Source organism: Capra hircus, chromosome 9, assembly GCF_001704415.2.
Source record: "Capra hircus breed San Clemente chromosome 9, ASM170441v1, whole genome shotgun sequence".
Classification (NCBI taxonomy): Eukaryota; Metazoa; Chordata; class Mammalia; order Artiodactyla; family Bovidae; genus Capra; species Capra hircus.
In genome coordinates, this window is record NC_030816.1 from 23,881,321 (window position 1) to 23,890,223 (window position 8,903).

Sequence of the window (8,903 nt, forward strand, 5' to 3'; positions counted from 1 at the left end):
TTGAGCAAAAAGATCACAAATAGGTAAGTAATTATAAATAATAACATGTACTCTGAAGGAAAGTTTGGATTCTATAAGATAGTTTAGTTAAGAGGGTTTAAGAAGGCCACTTTAAAGTAGGAAACCTAAAGTATGAGTAGGCGTTAGTCTGGTAAAGAGGTGGAGGGTTGTGTTCAGATGGAGGAAAGCCCCTGAGGAAGGAAGAGTTCAAATGGATTTGGGGGGAAGGTCAAGAGATTGGTTTGGACATGTTTTTGGATGCCTTTAAAATATCCTAGTGGAAAAGTTAAATCTTCAGATGTAAGAGTCTGGAGCTCAGAATTTGGTTTGCAATGTAAATAGAGATATGTGATCATTCCATATGTAAATACTTTCTGAAGCCAAGTCATGAAAGTATACCAAGAGAGTGCAGAAGCACACCCTAAATACCTTCTGCCTTAAGAGGCTGGGTAGATATTTGTCAGTTATACCTTAATAAAGCATAGCATAATATAACAAAGTAATAAAAAATAATTGAACAATAAAAACAAAAAGAGAGTGAGGCTGGGTAGAAAAGGAGGCTAGCTGGCAGAGAAGACTGAGAAGGAACCTCTAAGGAGGAGACAGAAAACCAGAAGAGTGTGGGGTCTGGAAAATCAGTCAAGACAGTGTCTCAGGTAGTGGTTAGTTTTGTCAAATGCTGTTGAGAAATCAAATAAAAGACTGAAAAGTTTCCATTGGTTGTTGCTGGTTACAGAACAGTATTCTGTATGCAGAATATAGAAGTTGCTAGTTACGGGCTGCAGAGCAGTTTTTATCTTTTGTTGAAAGTGGAATCCAGGTTTAGTATGTTGAAGAGTCAATGGGAGGTAAAGAAGATGATACTATAAATAGTCCCTTGTTTATGAAGTTTGACTGGGTAGAGGGTGTAGATAGGGAAGTAGCTGTAAAGGGATGATAGAATATTTTTTTGTTTGGATTTGGGTTGTCTTGGATGGAAGATAACAGCAAAGTTGACTGCTCTGAAAATTAATCCAGTAAAAGGGAAATGTAACCAGTATAACACTGAAAAGGAATAATGAATGGAATGATGCCCGTAAGAATGCAGGAAGGGATGGAGATGTAGGGCACATGCTGAAATACTGAATTTTGAAAGACTCTGCCCCTTTTCTGTGACAGAAGAGGATGGTCAAGATTGACTCCCAGGAAGATGAGAGGTTTTCCTTCTAATGGTTTCAACTTGCCTTTGAAATTCATCAGCTAAGGGTGAAGAAGAGAAGTTTGAGTTTGATTAAGTTACAGAAGGTAGGAAATAGTAACTGGGAAGCACAGGATTGAGACTTTTGGGTATAGTAAGATTTTAAAGCAATAATGAGTGCCCACCTGATGTTGATAAATCCCGATGATGATTACTCAGTACATCAGAGTTTCTCTCTTTGTATAAACTCTTCAAAAAAAAATTATTTAATTTTGGCTGTGCTGGGTCTTTGTTGCTGCATGCAGACTCTCCCTAGTTGTGACGAGCAGGGGCTACTCTAGTTGTGGTGAGCGGGCTTCTCCTTGTGGTGGCGTCTTTTGTTGCAGAGCACAGGCTCTAGGGCGCGTGGGCTTCAGCAGTTCTTCACAGTGGGCTTCAGGACTCTAGTAGCTCTGGAGTCCAGTGAGACTCCTGGACTCTAGAGCGTGAGCTCAGTAGTTGTGGCACACGGGCTTAGCTGCTCTGCGGCATATGGTATCTTCCTAGATCAGGGATCAAATCTCTGTCTCCTGCATTGGCAGTCTTTACCACTGAGCCACCAGGGAAGACCTCATATAAACTCTTCACTGAACAGTCATATTTATCACAATCCTCTTTAAGATTACCAGCTATTCACTTTCCCAGCTTATACCCAATTTTTTAAAAGTATAGTTGATTTACAGTGTTGTGTCACTTACTGCTCTATAGCAAAGTGACTCTGTTACACACACACACACACACACACACACACAGTCTTTTTCATATTCTTTTTCATATGGTTTAATCACAGGATATTGAATATAGTTTCCTGTGCTATATAGTATAGCACCTTGTTGTTTATCCATTCTATATGTACCAGTTTGCATCTGCTAATGTCAAACTCACAATGCAACCCTCTGCAACCTTGCCACCCCCTTGGCAAACAGGAATCTGTTCTCTGTGTCTCTGATTCTGTTTCTGTTTCATAGATAGGTTCATTTGTGTCACAGTTTAGACTGCACATATAAGTGATAGATGTGTGGTATTTGTCTTTCTGACTTGACTTTGTTTAGTATGATATTCTCTAGTTGCATCCAGGTTGCTGCAAATGGCATTATTTCATTCTTTTCATGGTTGAATAGTATTCCATTGTATATATGTACCACATCATTATCCATTCATCTGTTGAAGGACATTTATGTTGTTTCCACGTCTTGGCCATTGTGAATAGTGCTGCTACTAACTGTATTATGCCTATACCATCAGTATCTGCACAAAAATATAGATTAAACTGACTGCTTTTATAAAGCTCTATTTCAGTTAATCCTGTATGGTTTTGTACAGATATGTATAAACAGAATGGAGTAGGGAAGAGGATCTACTAGGCACTAGGTACTGTACTGTGTGAGCTTGTGCTAGGCTTCTGTTTCACCCTTACAGCAGACCCATGGACTTGAATAATTATCCCCATTTTACAGATTTGGAAATTGATGTTCAGTAAGATTTGGAAAGTGAAATCCAACTACTGTGTTAACCATTTTCTGTTGAGGGCTATCTGATTTTAGGAATCTAATAAAATTTCAAATGATAGTAATAGCACAATGGAATCTCATAGTAGGGGCTTCATTAATTTTTTAATAGTTACCATGTACTGAATGGAGAAGACGATGGCACCCCACTCCAGTACTCTTGCCTGGAAAATCCCATGGACGGAGGAGCCTGGTAGGCTGCAGTCCGTGGGGTTGCGAACAGTCGGACACACTGAGCGACTTCACTTTCACTTTTCACTTTCCTGCATTGGAGAAGGAAATGACAACCCACTCCAGTGTTCTTACCTGGAGAATCCCGGGGATGGGGGAGCCTGGTGGGCTGCCGTCTATGGGGTCTGACAGAGTCAGACATGACTGAAGCGACTTACCAGCTTACCAGCATGTACTGAAATGTTAAACTTTACTTTTGTGTTATTAACTATCCAATAACACTCAAATAGAAAGATTCTTTCATGGTTGGGAAATATCAACATCACTGGTTATCTGATCTGAAGACTCAAGGATTAACACACCTACAAAAGGAATGAAGTTTCTGGAATGTTAGATCCCCTCCAGATACTTAGGTGATTACTACAAAACCACTGGAAGCTTGAGTATGTTTCTGATTACTGCTCTTCAGGCATATTGATTAACTTAGCAAGGTTTTTTATATTTGAAAAACTTACCGAAGGGTAAGATACATTCTAGGTGATAGAAAGATTAAAACAAAAAAGAAGAAAACAAAAGTTTAAAGAAAAAAGTTTTTGCCAGAAATTTTGAATCAAAGCTTATCTACAGCAGCATTCCCTAGAAGTTGCAGTATTTACCCTTCAAGGTACAGGCTGAAAACTTTCCATGTCAGCTTTTGAAAGACCTGAGTTAGAAGGGAGAGATAAACAGGCAAGTAAATAAAGAAAAGCAATCAAAGTTAACATTAAAAGGATCAGGTTCTTAGTCTTACAGAGTTATCTAACTAAGCCAAAAGGGACAGTAGAAAATTCACATGGAAAAAAGTTGACTCTTCAGTGTGATAGCATAGGAACCATGTAAAGGTTAGTTTTTCATTGTTATTTTAAAGACATAAATACTTTCTGATATTAAAAAGTAGATTAAATCCCTGGCTAGAATAGATACTAAAACTATTCTTTGGGTCAAGAAATTAAATTATAAAATTATATTAAGTATCTTTATTACAAATAATAATGGCATCTTTAAAAAATGATATGTTAACCTTTAGAAATCACTTGTTGCAATCAATAAATTGACAAGTTTTTATTAAGCTACTGCTAAACCAGACCTCTGTAAGACCCCCTCCGTGTAATGGACATTTCAGTGTCTTCAGTGCTCTATTGGGCTTTCTGATGGAATGATTGGGAAGGATGCTGACATTCATTTGCTCAACTGGTATTTATTAAGCTTCTACTTTACACCAGACACTGGGTAATAGCACTTTGCCTATAACCTCCTCAGAGGTTATGTGATATGCTCAAATTTTTGTTGCTTATAAGTGGTCTGGGCTGGATTGGGTTCTGAATCCAGCTCTTGGTGGTTCCAAAGCTTCTGGCACTGTTTCCCTGGATACCATGCTGTCTTAGAGTAAGAATTTTATGGGATGTTTCCAGTTCTCCTGGAAATTATAAAAATGCCCAAGAGACACTAAAAATTAACCAAAGGGCATTCAAGTTCATTTATGCATGGTGAGAGAAATACTTAGGACCGGGTATAAAATGAGAATTAGTATTCAAAAAATCACACACACACACACACACTCAGAATCTGACAGATGAGATTCTTGAACCTGGCACCATCCTTAGAAACGTTATCCATAATATAGTTATTGCAGAGTAGATATTGGTATAATTAAATTAAAACATGGTTAAGTTGCACTCAGAACTTACCTTTCTCTTTTCTGGAGACAAAAATGTGAGTCTGGCTGAGGGCAGAGTGAAGCCATTGGAATGCCGGTAAAATAGAGTGTAGAACTCAAGAGAGGAAGTTACTGTTGGGAAGGAAATCAAGATGTGAGATGTGTCTGGGAGCTGAGACCAGAGATGAAAAGGTGCAGACCTTCACAGCACCACTGTGGGAAGTCTGTGAGCATTCCTGGGAAGAAAGAAATTGTAACAGAACGTAGGGGTGATAAGAATGGGGTATTCTTCCATGAAGTCTGCAGTTGAAATTTGATGTACATTTTGGTTGTATGTGCTGCGTAGCTCAGTTGTGTCTGACTGTTTGCGATCCCATGGACTGTGGCTCCCTGCCAGGCTCCTCTGTCCATAAAATTTTCCAGGCAAGAATACTGGAATGGGTTGCCATTTCCTCCTCCAGGGGATCTTCCTGACCCAGGGATCCTACCCATGTGTCCTGTGTTTCTTGCATTGGCAGGCAGATTCTTTCCATTGTGTCACCTGGGAAGCCTCTTTGGTTGTACAATAGGTTTTAAAATGTAAAGCACTATTATGTATATTTCATTTAATACTCACAGTAAATTCAGGCATCAGTTAATTCCCAGTTATAAGAGAGCGGAATAATTTGCCTAAAGTCCTATGTATGGCTGCTCACACCAGCCAGTATCTTGTGGTCGGCTGGGACAAGCAGGGACTGTCTTAATGGCTCTTCCTGCTGTCTCTGCCCTTGTGTAGCACTTTTCCACTCCCATTCCACCTTAATAACATAATAAAAAGAGAATCATGCCACATTTCGATTGATTTTGAGTTTTATTCTCATCAAATCACTTCAAATATTACTTCTATGCTAGTGACGTTAAAATAAAAAATTCCTGTCCTAACTGCTACCCCACATTCCAGATCTGTATTTTCTGCTATATCATTACTGATTTGGGCATTGCTGTGGGTATTTCTCACCACTCCCTCAAACTCAGGTTATCATTTTCCCACCTAAACCAGCATCACATCATGAAAGGATTTCTTTGGTTTTCTTGAAGACATTTTTGACTCATTCATCTCCTTCACTTTCCAGGCTAAGAATAGAACCATATGTAAGACCTTCTTCAAGATTCAGTATGACCAAGCTAGTCTGCTACCAATTAGAATTAAAAACTAAAACTACTGGTTCCATGTTATGTATGTATGTTATGTATATATGTATGGCTGTGACGAGTCCCTTTCCTGTTCACCTGAAATTATCACGATGTTGTAATTGGCTATGCCACAATACAAAATAAAAAGTTAAAAAAAAATAAAGACATCTAGGTTGTTTCCATGTCCTGGCTATTATAAACAGTGCTGCGATGAACATTGGGGTACATGTGTCTCTTTCAATTCTGGTTTCCTCGGTGTGTATGCCCAGCAGTGGGATTGCTGGGTCGTATGGCAGTTCTATTTGCAATTTTTTAAGGAATCTCCACACTGTTCTCCATAGTGGTTGTAGGGATGTTGTGGGGAGGGAGGTGGGAGGGGGGTTCATGTTTGGGATCGCATGTACACCTGTGGTGGATTCATGTCAATGTATGGCAAAACCAATACAGTATTGTAAAGTAAAATAAAGTAAAAATAAAAATTAATAAGATAAAAAGAAAAAGAGTATAGATGTTAGATTTGGGCTACCTGAATTTACACCCTAGATTTGTGACTTTTAGCAATGTATTTCACCTCTTGGATCTCAGTTGCCACATCTATAAAATACATAAAAATGAAAAAAAAAAAAAAGAAAAAACGAAAACAAACTAACCGTCTAAAACAAAACCTGAAGCTTTTACGTGTTTGGTCAGCCCATAAACTTCTCTTTCCAACTCTACTCTCTCTCTTTCACATTTTGGACACAGTTTTCCTATGTTGACTATTCTCTCTTTAAAATTACCATTCATTAGACTTTATAAAATATAAAAATAATTCAGTAACAAGGAAAGTACTGGGATTTTCACTGTATAATTTATTGAAACTCAGAATACCCCATAGATCATCTTTCTCAAGTTATGTTGAGTTTCTTTTCCTTTCGCACATCTTTCATATTTTCTCAATACGTGGTAAAACTGATGTCAAGATTTTTAATGTGTCTGCCTAAATTACCTCATTGCTAGTTTCTCCCCTTTGTAGGGCCATCAGTCTATGTCACAAATATCTCCCTCTACCTCCATTGATCAAAAACTGACTTTCAGTTACCCAGGATCTAAGCCTCCCTGCGTGACTTCCAAAATACTTCATAATCTGCTGCAAATCTCCAGGCAGAGGATAGTTTGAGAGCCAGTTTATTACTCTTCTCTATAATTGTTTCATCTGCCTCCTGGCAAAGAACTAGTAATTATGAGTTTTTGGTATAGCCCCATTAAATATTCTTTGTGGAGAGAAGGTTGAAGAACTTCTTCAATGTATCCCATAATTTAAATCAATCTAGGAAGCAGTTCTCGATTGGCTTCTCTTTTTAGGGGTGAAAAAGGAGCAGATTTCAAGGGGATGGTAGATTGATCTCTCTTTTTGATGAAGAGAGTCCTGACTTTGAACTTCTCATGTCCTTTTCAAGTCTCATATGTTTGACCCAACCACAAGAACAGTTGCACCAGAAGAGGCAAAATGTCCCCCTAAGAGGAGGAGAAGAGGAAACAGCAGCTAAAAAAATCATAGACATTGCCTTCTGATTATGTGGACAAGACTAGTTTTTCCTTCTTCATGAAAAAATTTTTTATGTCTGTAACATTTCTTTTTCTCACACTGACACTTAATTTCCTTGGCTGGATCTTTTTTTTTTTTCTCTCTGCATTGTTTTATAAATGTCCTAAGTAGTTGTAGTGAATTTAAACTACACAGTGTCCGTTAACTGACTAAAACCGGTAATAATTCTCCCTATATTCTTTTTTTAAAATTAATTATTTTAATTGGAGGCTAATTACTTTGCAATATTGTAGTGGTTTTTGCCATACATTGACATGAATCAACTATGGGTGTACATGTGTCCCCCATCCTGAGCCTCCCTCCCTTCTCCGTCCCCATCCCATCCCTCAGGGTCATCCCAGTGCACTGGCCCTGAGCACCTTGTCTCATGCATCGAACCTGGACTGGTGATCTGTTTCACATATGGTAATATACATGTTTCAATGCTATTCTCTCAAATCATCCCACCCTCGCCTTCTCCCACAGAGTCCAAAAGACTGTTCTTTACATCTGTGTCTCTTTTGCTGTCTCGCATACAGGGTTATTGTTATCATCTTTCTAAATTCCATATATATGTGTTAGTATACTGTACTAGTGTTTTTCTTTCTGACTTATTTCACTCTGTATAATAGGCTCCAGTTTCATCCAGCTCATTAGAACTGATTCAAATGTATTCTTTTTAATGACTGAGTAATACTCCATTGTGTATATGTACCACAGCTTTCTTATCCATTCATCTGCCGATGGACATCTAGGTTGCTTCCATGTCCTGGCTATTGTAAACAGTGCTGCAATGAACATTGGGGTACACGTGTCTCTTTCAATTCTGGTTTCCTTGGTGTGTATGCCCAGCAGTGGGGTTGCTGGGTTGTATGGCAGTTCTATTTCCAGTTTTTTAAGAAATCTCCACACTGTTCTCCATAGTGGCTGTCCTAGTTCGCATTCCCACCAACAATGTAAGAGGGTTCCCTTTTCTCCACACCCTCTCCAGCATTTATTGTTTGTAGACTTTTGGATAGCAGCCATTCTTACTGGTGTGAGACGGTACCTCAATGTGGTTTTGATTTGCATTTCTCTGATAATGAGTGATGTTGAGCATCTTTTCATGTTTTTTAGCCATCTGTATGTCTTCTTTGGAGAAATGTTTGTTTAGTTCTTTGGCCCATTTTTTGATTGAGTCATTTATTTTTCTGGAATTGAGCTCCAGGAGCTGCTTGAATATTTTTGAGATTAATTCTTTGTCAGTTGCTTCGTTTGCTATTATTTTCTCCCATTCTGAAGGCTGGCTTTTCTATCCCTATATTCTATTTGTGTTCTTTTCATTAGAAGGCAAAAAATATCTGCAATTTTGAGTTGACAAAATTCATGTTGTTATAATGTGGTGTCTTGAGAGTATCTCATAATAAGCAAAAAACAATTATTATATTTTAGACATTGCTTTTTTTTAAATAATAATTTGATATTTATTTGATTCATTCAATTTAATGGGAGAAAACTGAAAAATTATTTGATACCAGATAGGTAAATATATTATTATGTCTGTATCTTTCAACTTAATTCTTTCTTTAAGTC